Source organism: Cyprinodon tularosa, unplaced genomic scaffold, assembly GCF_016077235.1.
Source record: "Cyprinodon tularosa strain WSP-4 unplaced genomic scaffold, ASM1607723v1 ctg70, whole genome shotgun sequence".
NCBI classification, from domain to species: Eukaryota; Metazoa; Chordata; class Actinopteri; order Cyprinodontiformes; family Cyprinodontidae; genus Cyprinodon; species Cyprinodon tularosa.
This window is the reverse complement of record NW_024039452.1, coordinates 2,288,961-2,304,321: the sequence shown is the minus strand read 5'-3', so window position 1 is coordinate 2,304,321 and position 15,361 is coordinate 2,288,961. Positions and strand designations below refer to the sequence as shown.

Below are 15,361 nucleotides of genomic sequence, written 5' to 3'. Positions count from 1 at the left end.
TGGGGTGGTCCATTTGTCCTCTGATCACATAAGACCCAAAATCTGCCAAGCAGTGCTCTGCTGGGTATTAAATAGAACAAATGCCAAATACTCAGAGTGGTTCAAAGCCAAAAGAAAGAGTGCCTAGTGAAGATATTTATACCTTTAAAGCTTTCATACTTTTTCATAATAAACTACGAAAGTTAGTATATCTTTGTTATTCTATGAGAGAAACAAAATATAACTATTTCTGCAAACAGAAAATTAGACCTTGTTTCCAGAGTTATGTCAGATAATATATCTGAAAAGCACCCATTTGCATTCATCAGTTATTCCCCAAATAAGTCCACATATGAGGGACCCTATTGGTCCCTCATATCTATTGCTTAGAATACACCATCATTAATAAAGCTTTGAAATTCTGTTGAATCCATTATTTGAAAATAAAAACACTAGAACCCCCCCAAAAGCATAATTGTCCAGCTAAAGTCACAAGCTGGTAGAGCGTTGTTTAAAAATGCCACTGAGAGTTGTAAAAAGGACTATGGCTTAAAAATTTCTCAGTAGTTTTATTAGTCTTACATGCCACGGTTTCTGCTTTATTGAGCTTTATTTTTAATTAGTTAAAAAAAAAACTGTAAGAAACCCCTATGCTGTGCTCATAAGACATTAAAATAAGATTTACCAGGGTAAAATGTAATTCTCTGCATGGAAAAAGGAAACACCGCTGCATCTACCATCCTCATAGTGAAATCTGGTGCAAGCATCACAGCATGAGAATGTTTTTGTGGAAGGAAATGGGGAAATAGCTGGTGTTAAATAGGATACAATTCACAGAGAAAACATCAAAAAGACAAAGACTTGAGAATAGAGCAGAGGTTGACCTTCCAGCAAATACATGATCCGTAATAGATAGCCAAACCCATAAAGGAATAGTTAAGGTTTAGAGGAATGGTCTAGTGAACTTCTAGTTCTCATGCTTGTCATCCGCCGTTTTTCAGGGACCAGGTCGTAGATTTCGCAGTCTAAGCCAAGACTCACAGGCTTTCCTCTCTCCAGACATGTTCCAGCCTCTCTGGGGGAAGACTTGGGTATTCCAGTGCCAGTCGAGAGACATAGGCTCAATCCAAATACCTCAAATGTGCAAGGACAGTTAAGCCATGGTGTCAGCGGTAATAACAGTTGCTATCTGAAGGAAGGAGGTCGGAAGATAAATCAGGATGCTCCCTAGTGTCAATTCACTTACCATGGGAAAACTCCTGACGTACGTGGTTGTCACTAGGAGCTATACAGTTGCTCACAATTCTCTGCATGTCAGCACTTAACAAATCAAAAAATTATGCTTCTGGCTGAACAAAAAAATTGAGTTGTAAGAGGTGATGGCACTTATCACGCATAGAGAGAGAATGGGCATTAACACACCCAACATGATTTTCTGCAAGTGGGCTTGCATAGCTCCAACCGAGATAAACCCCAGGTCTATTTTTGTCAGACTATGCAGAAAATTAGCGGTAACTTCATGGGTCTAACGGGGTATGAAAATAAAACATGTGCTTGGGGGAAACACAAAATATAATCTCTAAATCACAAGGGAAAACTACAATGTTTCCCTTGAAAGGAGACTTGGACATACACAATCAATAAAACATTTCAATAAAGAGAATACCTTGTCAATAATAGGGGCTTATAGGCACAATGAATCAAAGAAGACAGTGTACAGTAATATGGTAGGCATGACTGACTGAATGTAATGCAAAGCACATTGGTCTCGTGACTACATAAGCTACATAATTATAGGCCATTTACCGTAATTTAAAAATCCCATATCTGTGCTGGTTTAAGACTTTACTGGACAGCCTGGTCATGAAGTGGGGCTTTGCTTTGCAGCAATGCGTTTTGTTTTTTTAATTTACATAGTCTGATACAGTCAAATCTCAGGACATCGTTTTAATTCACAGGGCACCAGGAGAGAGGAAAGAAAAACCTGCAAAGATCAGGATCTGCTTAACCTAAGCTTAGCAGAAGGCTCTCTAGTTGCATTTTAGTCAGTGTGAGATAAGAAAATTTGTATCAGTGTCGGAAGCAACCAATGTGACTCAGGGAGTTTACCAAATACAATATTTCTTCACTGTACTCTGTGTGACACTTACTAATGTGCACTCTTTGATTCATTTTGGATTTTACATCCACCTATCATTTGGTACATTTTGTTTTTTGTAGTTCTTGTCATGGAAGGCTGTCATCCCAAATTAACCAGCGTCATTGATGTTCATGTCTGTATTTTAATGATGTCTGCGAGGCACACCCATCCAAAACTCCTTTTTTTGCCCTTGATTGTGTTCTTTCAGTTTACCCTGTGAAAATATGAAGGGATTGGAGTGAGGAACAGGGAGTAGGAGCAGCAGTTTGAGGTATTCCGGTTGAGCCAGAGTCCAGAAAACATGTTCTGGGCCTCCTCCTGGCGCGATGTGCCCAGAACACCACTTGAGGGAGGCATCCAGGGAGCACTATAAAGAGATGTCAGACCAACCCGAGCTTAATCCTATGTGTATGAAGTAGCTCTATTCTCAGGCTCTCCTGGTTGGCCGAGCTGGTTACCCTATTTCTAATGGAGTGCGGGGCAAATCTGCTTGGAAAGTTTATTTCAGCCACTTGCATAAAGGTTCTCATTCCTTTGGAAAAGATCCACATTTCATGGCCATACAAGATGGTAGTAACATCGCCCGAAAGGTAAATCATTAGCTTGGCTTTGGTTCTAGTAGATCTTAAAGCCTTAATCTTTTACCTAAAGCCTTGTTTATGGGGATTGGTGGCCTAGTGGAGAAGGTATTGTGCTTGAATCCCAGAGGTTCTAAGTTTAAGCCCCACTCACACGGACTGCCACCCTGGATCCCTGAGCAAGACCCTTAACCACCATACTTACACCATACAGCCCACTGCTCCCCAAAGAGTGAAGTGCAGAGAGTGAATTTCATTCCTTTGTACTGTACTTGTGACAATGTATTGACACTAAAATTGATTCTTTCTCTTCTTGAAATAACTGATAAAAATGTCCAGTTTTGGAAGTGTAAAGCTTATAGAGGCATATTTCAATAGAGATTTAGCTGTAATTGCAATAAAATGCACAGAAGCAACGTAAGACTTATGCGGTTGCATGAAATCCCAATGAAAGGCAACATAACCAAATGTGAAAACATACAAGAGGCATTATTACTTTTTGCAGAAAACAGAAAAACATGAAGAGCTAACTGAAAAAAAGAAAGAATACAACTGTCTCTGTGATTGCTGTCTGAGGAGCTGGGCATTCATCTGGGCTGTCAATGGTACCTCATTTCTCTGATGTGGCGTCAAAGTTAAAATGACTGAATAAAGAATGGACATTTAATCGTATTCTGTCCATCTAACCCTCATGTCTGACTGGACTCAAGAGGGACTGGTGGACATTCAGGGCTGTCTCATAACCCCTGCCACTTTGCTGACATGTCTCATACAGGGGAGTTGGAGGAAGGAGTGAGGTGAGGAATGGAAGATACCAAATAACTGCCTCTCTGTACTTTGCAGAGAGCCCTCAATAGAAAACAAATCAAGCCGAACCAATATTGTGTTGAGGAAAACATTGGAGAGAAAAGGGCAGCAGCAAAGGAGATTTACTGTGCCGTGTCTGGAACCACGACATGTAGCCAGGGGCGCGTCACCTCCTCCTCCTCTCCTTCTCTCATTGCCTTTCTTCATCCTAAACCCTCCATTTGTCCCTGATCCATTCTGTTTCTCTCCAGGCTGGCAGTCAGACATAGTGGGCCACGGCAGTTATGTAACAATCCATTTGTTGGGTGGAGCAAACGGGGCGCAGCAGCAAATACATCCTCTATCTGCACAGATGCTGGTGCACACAAACAAACAAAGACAAAGAGTGTGGCAGAATGGGAAGCATTGGAGTTGGAATTTTTGGGCCTCATGGTCTTCTGTGCTGGAGTGTCATTAAGCTGTAGAGCCAAGTGGACTTTAAGGCAATCTGTCGGGTTTAACATGTTTCTAATGAAAGCTTAAGCAGCTTAATTTCTGGAAAAATATAATGAAAGATGCAAAAAAAAAAAGGCACAATATTTCCTTTTGTCTAATAAAAATGAATTCCCACTGAAATTGATCTTAAATTTATTTTTTTTTTCAATCTTTTCAGAATTAGACTAAAACCTTGTGATGCTTGGATGGCTGAGAAAAAAATTGCAAAATTATTACAAAATATCCAAAATGGCCAATAATCACTTCATTTTGTGATGCCCACTGTTACCTGTCCCTTTTTTCTACTTGAACAAACAAGGCTGATGTTCCTGATAAGATTTGATTAAAATGAAAATTTGTCTTTATAGCAGCAGGAAAATGTCATAATAAAAACCGCGAAATCCTAGAGTGTTGTAAAAAGGAAAATCTTTGGTATATAGTTTAGTTTTAAAAATATCCCCTTATGACACTGGATGTCTAGTTGTTGGTACACCTGATGTAACACTGCATAGTTTTGCAAGTTGGTGGAACATACAGTAGTAGGCATTCAAAATCTCCCCACTTTCATTGATGAGCCCTTGGCTGGTCTTTGACTGGCCCCCTATAATTCCTCTTTTTTTAAGCATCAATCTTTGTACTAAAATATTTTTTCAGTCATGATTTGTGAAGATTGAGATCTAAAGAGAAGCGGCATCTCCTGGTAATCCATTGAAAGGGTGGAGTCAGAGTAAAAAAACATGCACACCCATGAGAAGGAGGGGGTCACTCCAGTGGGTGGAAGTTGGAGAGGCTTCTGCTGGGAGTTGGAGGGACGTTGGCTGCCATTCGGCTGGTGTTTGACTAGTAAGGGCCATTTTGAATGGCTGCTACTGTAGTCCACCTGGTCTCAAAACCTGGTACCTACAACATGGTACCAGATTTTGATACCTCCACCAAACAATTGGTGGCCTAAATAAAATCTTTACACATACAGTATACTATGGGTGTAATATTATTACTGTTGTAAGACAAACACTGCCGGACCTCATGACTGCAGACTGAGCAAGCTGAACGCTTTGACGCCATGTCACTGGAAGACAAACGCTGCTGGATCAAATTACTTTGGGGCTCGTCATTTTAAGAGGAATGCTGCTGGATAGACAGTGATACAGTCAGCCCAAACCCTATGATATCATTTAAAACCAAGCGCACCATCTCACCCGTCCTTTTTTTGTTAGAGTCTTTGGCCACAGCTTGCATCTTCAGTGGAGACGCCCTTAAAGCGGCCATTAGTTACCAACAGAATAAATCCACTTAAAATCCCTTTGTTGTTGTATCAGACTGATTCAAATCTCTGATCAACACGAACCGACACACCATTCCCCCCGAATTAATGCACCTAACTTTAAAACTTGGACATTCCTCAGAAACCCTTTGAACAGACTCTAAGAACCCCCCTTTTTCCATTTTATTAGCTATTTACCTTGTGTTTATTGTGTTTATCATGTTTATTTACAGGAATGTGAAGTGTCTGGATAGATATTAGATATGCTGCAATATGGATTATTAGTGAATAAAGAAATCAGTATTTTAACCTTTAGTAGTTTATTTGTACTATTTTTTTTAAATCTTTTTTATTAGAAAAATTCAATTTAAAAGAATAGGTGCAACTATGTACGGTAAAAAAAAAGGATAATCAAGCATTGTTATACGTTTACAGAAAAAAACAAAGAAAAAAACCACAAGAAGAAACTCATTACAAACCCATATCAAGAAAAATACTTTCCCTCTTAATTATCTACAGTGAAAAATTAATGTTTATGCACAAAAATTAATCAAGTTGTCCAGTCCTGAAAATATTTGCATTTACTGAGCAGTCCAAAAATGTCCTGAGAAAGTTGTTTGTCGATGCTTATAAGTGTTTTCCTGTGATTTTCAAAAAGTCTTATGAACAGTTTCCAGCAATCCAGTGACTTATTTTCAAAAAAGTTTATAGTTCCTGCAAATGTATATTGAGTGTCCTGCGAGAGAAAGGATTATATTGCTTAAGGTGTGCAGATGAAAAGAGTGAAAATATTTATTTGTACTATAAACGGTTTATCACTTAAAGCCAGATCCACCCTCTGTTGATTAACACTTAGAGAAACAGAGACAAATTTTGTTTGGTTGGTGATTGATAACTCTGCTGATAACCTGAGTCTAAATTGCTAAATTGGTGAAGGTCTAATCCTAAAGTACAAGACTAAAGTAACATTCATCCATCCATTTTCCTTTGTGCTTTTCCCAATCGGGGTTGTGACTAAAGTAACAGACTTCAGTTGTTATTATGGTCTAACCTTGATTTGAATTACCTTTTTGTTATACAGTTCCCATTATTACCATAATCTAATGTCAAATATCACAACACTACAAACATCAACAACAACCAATTTGGTTATGCCTATTTTAATAAAAGTTCTGCCAAGTTTAATGAAAAGATTTTCTTGTTATGCTGAAATTTTGGCAACAAAAGCCATTTAAACCAAGGCTGGGGGTGCAGTGTGGAAACTGGGAAACAAATTAGCCTTTTCATAAAACTGCACTGACAGTATTAAGAGGTACAGGCAAAATATTGCAAAACATAATAATACGAACTGTCAAAAGAACCAGTGTATGCAAGATTTAATTCCCTTATTGGAAAGTAGTACAAAAGAAATTTTCTTTAATTTCAAGAAACACAACCTACTGATTTAACCCACCTAGATATATTTGTTAGAACAAGACATACCACTGAAGTAATATTTGTTAATTCTTAAAGTAAAAAAAAAAAAAGAAAGAAATGCGATCATCTGAATATAATTTTCTTGCTTGTAGCCCAAAGGACTTTTTGAACTTTTTTAGGGTCTATAAACATAGTGAACTCTGGGTAAATGCGCATGCAATTGTTTGGCCTTGGGTTCTTACGCAGCCTGCTGAATGTTTTCGGACAATGCAGGGCAGCGCAAGAAGATGTGCTCTGGCTGTTTTGAAGCATTTAAAGTCTTCAAATGTTACAAAGTGGTAAAATTGCAAAAGAGAAAGAACCATTTCAGTTCTGAAAATTGAATTTTTTCTCTTATTGATGGCTCATACAAGCCCCTTTCATGAGGAAAAAAAGCCTGTTTACACTCTTTTTTTGTTTGCATTTATTTATTTCTTTTTCAAAAGAAAAAGAGAAGCGATTATAGAAATAAACTTACAGACAAGACAGCCTAAAGAAATGCTTGCAGGAACAGAAAGTACAAATCTTATTTTATCTTGTCTTATTAACAGCAGCAAGCATGTAACAGCACAATTGCCCCCAAACGCTAAGAGAAATGTGATTTGATGCAGCCAGGCAGCAACTGCGGTGTCCACAAGCTAGAGAACCATCTTTGTCAGCCCGACAAGTCCTGTACCCCATGCTGCCCAGACCCATTTCCCCAGCTCTTATTCACTTTGTATGCTGCAGCTAATGAGGAAAATAAATAAAAAATACCGTGCATCATGGATTTGAGTCAACACATCACTGAGACCAGCCAGTCTGGGTGGGGGGGTATAATGGCAAAGAACTATATTATTTCAGCCAGATCTCACTGGTAAACAAACAGCTAACATTGTCTCTAATTAGCAGGGCATCTCTGCCAAAGCCTGCCTGCACAGGAAGTGGTGATTATAGTGAGCCCAGTTGTGCACCTTAAAGATGTGGGTTACATCAGGTGTCAGAACATCTTTCATTAACCTTCTACAGAGAATATCCTATAGGGCCTTGCAAAACTATTCATACACATTATTTGGGTATAAAGGTCACATTACGACTTATTTCAATGTTATTTATGGGGATGGGATGCGACAGATCAACACAAAATGGTGGATAAGGGTAAAATAGCAGATTTGTGTATAAATTACCCTAAACTAATTACCTTCTTCCCTGACCCTACATGATGTTGCAACAAACCCCTTTTAGGCAATATGTTGGGTAATTTACTGTACAGTTCATTTTCTGCCTCACAAAGGTTTTCCCAGGGAGGCAGATAAAGTTCTGACCAAAGCACATTTCTCCTAATAATCGGTCTGTCTCCTAGATGGCAAATGATGATGCTTTTTCTTGCCATTCTTCCATTAAGGCCAGATTTGTTGAATTAAGTCTAATAAATCTTCCACAGTTCCTCCCATTTTTTAATGGGCTTCTTGGCTGCATCTCTGACCAATGCTCTCATCTCCTAACCTGCTGTTTTTAGATGGATGGCTATGGTTTTCTATGTCAGAAAGGCCTTTACCGAACTGTTGTTTTAAGTTTAGGTTGTTTTTAAATTATTCTAACCATCATAGGCCCTCACATGTGGATTTCTTTCATTAATTCTGTGACTTTTTAATTAGTTTTTTTTATTTGTCCCTCTTCCAAATATGGGTGAGTTTCTAAATTACATAATCTGGAGTGATATTAAGTGAAAGTTATGGTTATGTCACAAGATTCTTGCACTTATGAGCTTTGCATCTCTGCACTGCAAAAACAATCCAGAAATAAGTAAAAATTCTTAAATTAAGTATATTTACCCTTAATTTGAGCAGGTAAATAAGATGATCTGCCAATGGAATGAGTATTTTTACTCTTAAAATAAGATAGTTAGATAATATTTACTTGAAATAAGACGATAAAATTGTTTTTTCTTATTTTAAAAGGAAATTGTCTTGTTCCATTGGCAAAGTGTCTTACTTACGTCCCCAATTCAAGGAAAAATTCACTTATTTTAAGAAAAAATAACTTATTGAGGTTTCTATTTTTTGCAGTGTGGGGCTTCTTCAGTGGTACTATGGGCATATTGGCCTTTTCTCTGATTATCATTCTCCAATCTTTAGAGTGTCAGCTTTGCTGGACAGTGGTGTCTTGTTAGGTATGGTAGCAGCCATTAAAAATGGCCCTTTGCAGTCAAAAGCCAGTCGAATGGCAACAAAATTACCCTCCAACTTCCAGCCACTGGCCTTCTCATGGGCTTGCATATTCTTTTACTCTGACTCCATCCTTTCACTGAATTACAAGGTCTGATCAGGAGAAAATGCTTCTCTTTAGATCTTAATGTCCAAAAATCATGACAGAAAGAATATTTTAGAATCTAATAATAAAGGAATTGAAGGGGACCAGCCAAGGACCCATCAAGGAAAGTGGGGAACTTTTGAATGGCTACTACTATATCAAGCAGAGCAATACCTTTTACATAACTGATGATGGATTAATTTCAGCGAGATATTCACTTTAAATATCTTTTCCACCCCTTCCCAATAACGTTTCTTGGTTTATATTCCGGATGTAAAGCACAAGTCCTCAAAGGCCTGTATCCTGCACCCATTAGATATCTCTCCTCTTCACATCTGAATCACATATTAAAATCATCAGCAGATCAGAACTTGACGGCATGCCGATGAGGTAAAAAGCTCTTTTATTCAGGTATGTTGAATCAGGGACATGTCTAAATGTTGGCAGGCAGGTGATGGCGCTATCATTTTTTTGAAGAATCAGAGTAAAGGGGGCTACCTTCAAATGCTTCGTACAATTTTGTTTTTTGTTTTAGACTTGCAGTTTAAGTCATAATACAGACAAGTTTCATCGCTACTGTTTTGTTTTTCTTATGTTTGTTTAGACCAGAGAGCCAAAAATAAAAATACTTTGATACAGCTGCAAATAAAATCCATCTATCTTGTGACCGAGAACAGTATATGCTAAATAAATAAATAAGGAATACCACATAAAATGTGTAGGAACATTGGTGAGTATGTGTTTTTCTCTACTTAGCACACTAAGTTTTACCAAGGGTAAGAGATCGTTTTAAGGTATCACATATGAATAATTGATATTTTTAAGAAAGAAAATAAGGATTGAGATATCATGACAGCACCCTGCTTTTGGCAGCACCATAAAAAAAAAAAAACCTAAGTGGATCATTTTCATGCTAGGGCTGATTCTGTAAACACTAAACTCCTGCAGTGCTTGCTCTTCACTCCCTTCTGTCTACATTTCTTTTTACCCTCCCCATCATTTTCAGTCAGCAGATTAAATAAGGGTTTCACGGATGTCAAAAAGTATTAGCTTCTGTACAAAATTATGGTGTGAAGGATATGGGATAGACCACATCATTTTTTTGCACTTTCTCTTAAATGCATGAGGCTAAGTGCCAGTCTTATAGCTTTTTTTCTAATCTAAAAAGGAAATATGAGTTTGAAAAGGCTAGGGTGTGAAAAAACCTCTTCATGACCCCAAATCCCAAACTTTGGAGCGGTTGCATATAGAAAAACAATATTTCACTTGCATTTCTTGACAGAACTAGAGAGGATAAAGATAACCACTTTTTCATTAAAAGAAAATCCAACATTTTAAATGCACTTTGAGTAGAACATATTTTTCATTAAATCAGTCACCATCAAATAAAGTTGGTCCCCTATTTCAAAATTGAATCCTATGCAAAAACAAAAAAAGAGAAAAAGAAACCTTTAACATGGCTTCTCAGGTAAAGACAAATTTTGCAGTATCATAGTTTGAGTTATGTGCAGAATAATATGGGGTATCCAATGTTGCTGTCCTGCAGCCTGCCTTTGTTTGGATATTTTGTGGACGAGTTGGCTTTGACTGAGCAGATGCACCTGTCTCTTTGCTAATTACTCAAATTTTTTGCCTCTCTCTTAGTCTCTGCCAGATTGTCGCCTACATGGGGTCCGTAACCATGTGCACTGACTGTTTTCCTGTGCTTGCTCTGTCTTCACTGTTTCTTCACTCTCGAGTCTGTGTGCAGTGCCTGAATTGTGCTCACATTGCCCTCACCAGATACTCATTAGCTTCCGACTGATCATGACCTGAACTGGCTGTTCTTGTCATTGACTCGTCAGCAGGCTACCAGTCTGTTTAGCATGTCACCAGTTAGTTCAGCCATCATATACATTCTCAGGCCAGCTATTAGTCTGTTCAGCCAGGAATCTATGTTTTCAGTCATAATCCATCTTCTTAAGTCTGCCATCAGCCTGTTTAGGCTATCACTACCTAGTTTCCCAATCATCTACCTTCTCAAACCTGTAATCATTCTTTTCAGCCTTTTATTAGCTGGTTCATCCATTGTCTCTCTTCTCAAGCCTGCTTCCAGCCGGTTTAATATGTCGTCATTTGGTTCAGCCATCATATGCTTTCACAAGCCTGCTACCATCCTGTTAAGTCGCCTTACATATTGTCAATCCATTCATCAGCCTGTTTCGACTGTGACTAGCTGATTCACTCATTATCTGTCTTCTTAAACCTGACGTTTGCATGTTTAGCCTGTCAGTAGCAGATTGAGCCATCATCTGCCGTCTCCGACCTGCAGTCAGACTGTTCAGCCGATTGCCTATCTGTTTTAAGCATGCTGACGGCCTGTCCACACAGTCAACAACTGGTTCAACCATAATTTTCTTCTTAAGCCTGCTGTCAGGCTGTTCAGTCATGATCCATCTTCTGTAGCCTGCCAACAGCCTGTTCAGCCTTTCACTAGCAGTTTTCATGATATATATACGGCTTTTCAGGCCTGTTAGTACCTTGCTTGCCCTATATTTCAGTTTAGACATTCATCACATTTGTTTATCTTCAGGGGACCTTAGTAAAAATGGGTAGTGGAAAGAAGAATTGGATTGGATTGGCTGTATATAAGACTCTATCTATGAAAGACATAGCCCCAAAAATGATTGGAATGTTTTAGGTCTAGCATCAATTTCTTAATTACAGATTTTGAGTTAATGATCGAAGTTGTTTTGGCCAGCAAAAAACTTTTTGAATCCTGTTTGCCAATGACTGTTCAACATTCGTCCATCAGCATTTCATAGCATGTCAGTTATTGCTGTTCGGTTGGTCAGTCTGGCAAAAAAATATTACCAAGGTTCCCCCAAAAAAAATTTCATTTAGTATCCTCAGAATATTGTTGCATTTAATGCGGCTCCATTTTCAATAAAATCTCGATGTTGAATTCATACATATGCTGCGCCTCACCTTCACATAGCCTCCACCTAAAGCTGGCTGTCAGTGGTACAGTAGAATGCATCTGGCAAATTTTCACAAATGCATTTGGCATATTCAGCTGTGCTTTTCATTCAACAGATTCAATTCAATTCAGTTTATTTATATAGCGCCAAATTCACAACACATGCATCTCAAGGCACTTTACAGTTCAACTAGATCATACAGTCAAATTGATACAAACAGATAGGTTTTCCTTAGAAATTTGGGTCCATTTAAAGTGGGTATAAACACACTCTTTGGATATGTGTATTTAGAACCTACTAATGCATATGTTCCATCTATCTAATTTAGGCAGTAATTTTCCAAGGAAAACACAAAAATGTTTGTTCCCTGGTTTGTGTAACTGACATTATGCTGAGTGCAAGGTCCTCCCATGCTTCAATTTGAAAAGCAAAATCATCATTTGTATATGCTAGTCCGACTAAAGCGTTTTGATGTTGAAGAAACATTTCTTATCATTAAGCAGTTTTCTCTAATGAAATCTGATGATAGAGCACCTTTTATATACCTGACATATAGACATACACCAAACATGCATAATACACAGCCTATATTTATATCTATTAACATTTTCTTTGCATTGAAGCTTGAGATGTTGTTGCTTACAGTATATGAAGAGTTTTATGGTGGAGGGGTAGGAGATAAGAGGAAAGATGAGGTGGTGTCAGCCCTGGTATGTGCATGTTAGCAAATTGCAGATGGAGCAAGGAGATGGCAGTTTGCACTCCATTTTCTCTGACAGCTGCAGCCAAAGACAGAGAACACTGGGAAACAGGCAGATATGCTCGGAGAGATAAGTCGGCAGAGATGATGAGAAATTAGAGTTCACAGAGCAAAAACATGCACCTTTACCACGGTTTATTCCGACCGCTGACCTTCAACTACTGCTTTTATTCTCTCTTTATTAGCTTTGCAAGTCTTTAGCCTACTTTTTCTTGCTCAGCTAGAAGGTACCTTGAATAGAGGTTTGTTTTATAACAAGACACTCGTTTGACTGATCCAAAACATTCATGGTATACTTAAAGGTATGCAAGCATTGACAGATGAACTTTGGGAAGTATAAGATGGTGGGAAAAGATGAAGCATAACACATGGGGCAGTTGAAGTGAGTCAACTACAGTCTAGCTTTTTCTTTTACAAATTGGAAACTAAGTGACTTTCTGTTTGATATTCGGTTTTAATACAAATATATAAGAAGACAGAAACATTGTCAAGGGTTGGAACTGTGGTCTAGTGCCAAACTCAAGTCAGTTTCTATCATAAAGATCTAAGACTCCGTGTCACCCCATAGTGGGTTCAGAAGTGCACTCGATGAAACAACTCCAGGGTGCGACCTAATAGCTCTCTAGAATACTAAAGTAAGATGTCCATGATGGGCGGCCATTAGTACATTGGTAGGTTTTCTTTAACTGAATCTCACTGCCGCTCTTGGTACCACAAAAAAGAGATGTCTGATACAACATAGCCTCAAGTTTCTTGTTGATTTTTGTGATTCTGTGTGAACAGACTGTCGTAAACAGCAGAGAACAGGTTGGAACAATCCTGTTTGTATTTCCCCCTCCAGATGTTAGGCCTGTTTTCAACGTGTAGCTTTATTACCTATTTCCAGGAAACAAAAAGGACAAAGCAAAATTTTACGATCTACCAAAAGATGTTTGAATTATGTGTTCCAATACAGAAGCAATAAGAAGAGGGATGTCTGGATGGGACGGCTGCAATAAAAAGGAGTGCTCACACTGATGCCATATGGAATGAAGAGGCTGTGGTAGGAAAGCAAGATAACAAGAAGATATTAATAGGAAAAAGAAGAGCAGCTCTGCAAACTAGGTGTTTGATGTGCAGCTGTTCCCGCTCCGTAACCAGACACTGCTTGTTAATACCACAAAGCTGTTTCCCTCACCGAGTGCTTGACCATCATATTGATTCTCAATTTTCTCAACATCTAGGTGTACTTTAGCACAAATTAAGGTCTTTTTTCTCTTCCCCACCCCCCAAAATTACTACATCTAAAGTAAAAACCTTTAGAGATACCAAATGCTTTTGTATCAAAATCATCGCTATGGTCCAGATATTGTGATGGCAAAATATTGGACTGGTCATTTTATCATACATTGCAGAGTACTGCAAAAGGTTGCTTCCAAGTATGACAAGAGGTTTTAAATTAAGCTGCTTTATCTAAAACAAGCTTTAAAGTATTTACTGGCGATCGTAGTTGTTTATTTGTTTCAGCAAACAACAACTACAATCAGTCTTTAAAACTGCATTATAAGGGAGGGAGAAGAGCAACATCTAAGCCCTGACTAGTGAAACTTTATAGACTGTCCTTTAATGGATTTCTTAAAGTACTTCAAATATGAAATGATTACCTACTGTTCAATAATTAATAGGTGTTTTAATTAAGAGTATTTTTCATTTGAATGTGCTTTACTGGATGCATCCATGTTTGTCAAAGAACACTACTGCCACTTACCGGTTTGTGACTCACGGTGCGGTAACGGCTGTTGATCAAGTCCCAGTACTGTATGTGGTGTTTGTCACAACGCACTATTATCCAAGTCATCTTGAAAACATTCTTCTTCCAAATGTTGGCTACATATTAGTGTTTTTTGTCTGGCCAGAAGTTCGATGGCAAATCCTCCCTCTTAAAGTTGGCAATTCAACGACAAACCCGTCCGTGAAGGATCAGGAATCGGAAAGGTGAAATAACAAACTTTTTTTTCACTTTTACCCAATGTATTACAACATCCAGCTGCCATGCACGTGGGCATTGTCAGTTTCACTATTCAATGTCTTCAATGGTCATCAGCTTCAATGGTGAAGTCCTCTGGAAATCTCCAATAATTGTTGTTGATTGCAGATGTGTCTAGTAGTTGCCATTGATTTTGCTTAGAAAGCGGGGAGAATGGCGCTACGCTTACCGCACCGTGATGTCACTGCCAGAAGATGTCAGGACTGAGGTCCTGATACGATGTCAGTAATCGTGACGAAAATTATTATTTTCATTTTTTTCACAGTTTAACGATAAATTCATTAAATCAGTACAAACATATAAGTTTCGGGTATAGATAATGATCCGTTCATCCGTCCTTGCTGACCGGACTTTTCCTTTCAAAGATTCCCTCTCTGAGTTCTTTAGTTCATGCAACTAGAATTCTGTTTTTTACAGCTCATTATCCAATCCGATTTAAACTGTTAAGCACTTATAAAACAACCACAACTGACTGTACTGTACAGAAAAATAAATGAATCATAAAACAGTACAAATAAAAGACAAAACATAACTGGCCGTGTTTCTGTTCGATTGAAGTTCAAATTTTAAGTGAACTTAAAAGTTGGCATAAAAAATGCTAATTTGCGGTGTGTCTGCAACAAAGT

At 38.3% G+C, this 15,361-nt stretch overlaps 1 protein-coding gene across 8 annotated transcripts in view; it reads right to left on the bottom strand.

Annotated features, from left to right (window-relative positions):
* Window positions 1–15,361, bottom strand: part of nrxn2b (neurexin 2b) — a 1,247,190-nt gene that overhangs the window by 267,321 nt on the left and 964,508 nt on the right. The window lies entirely within an intron of this gene.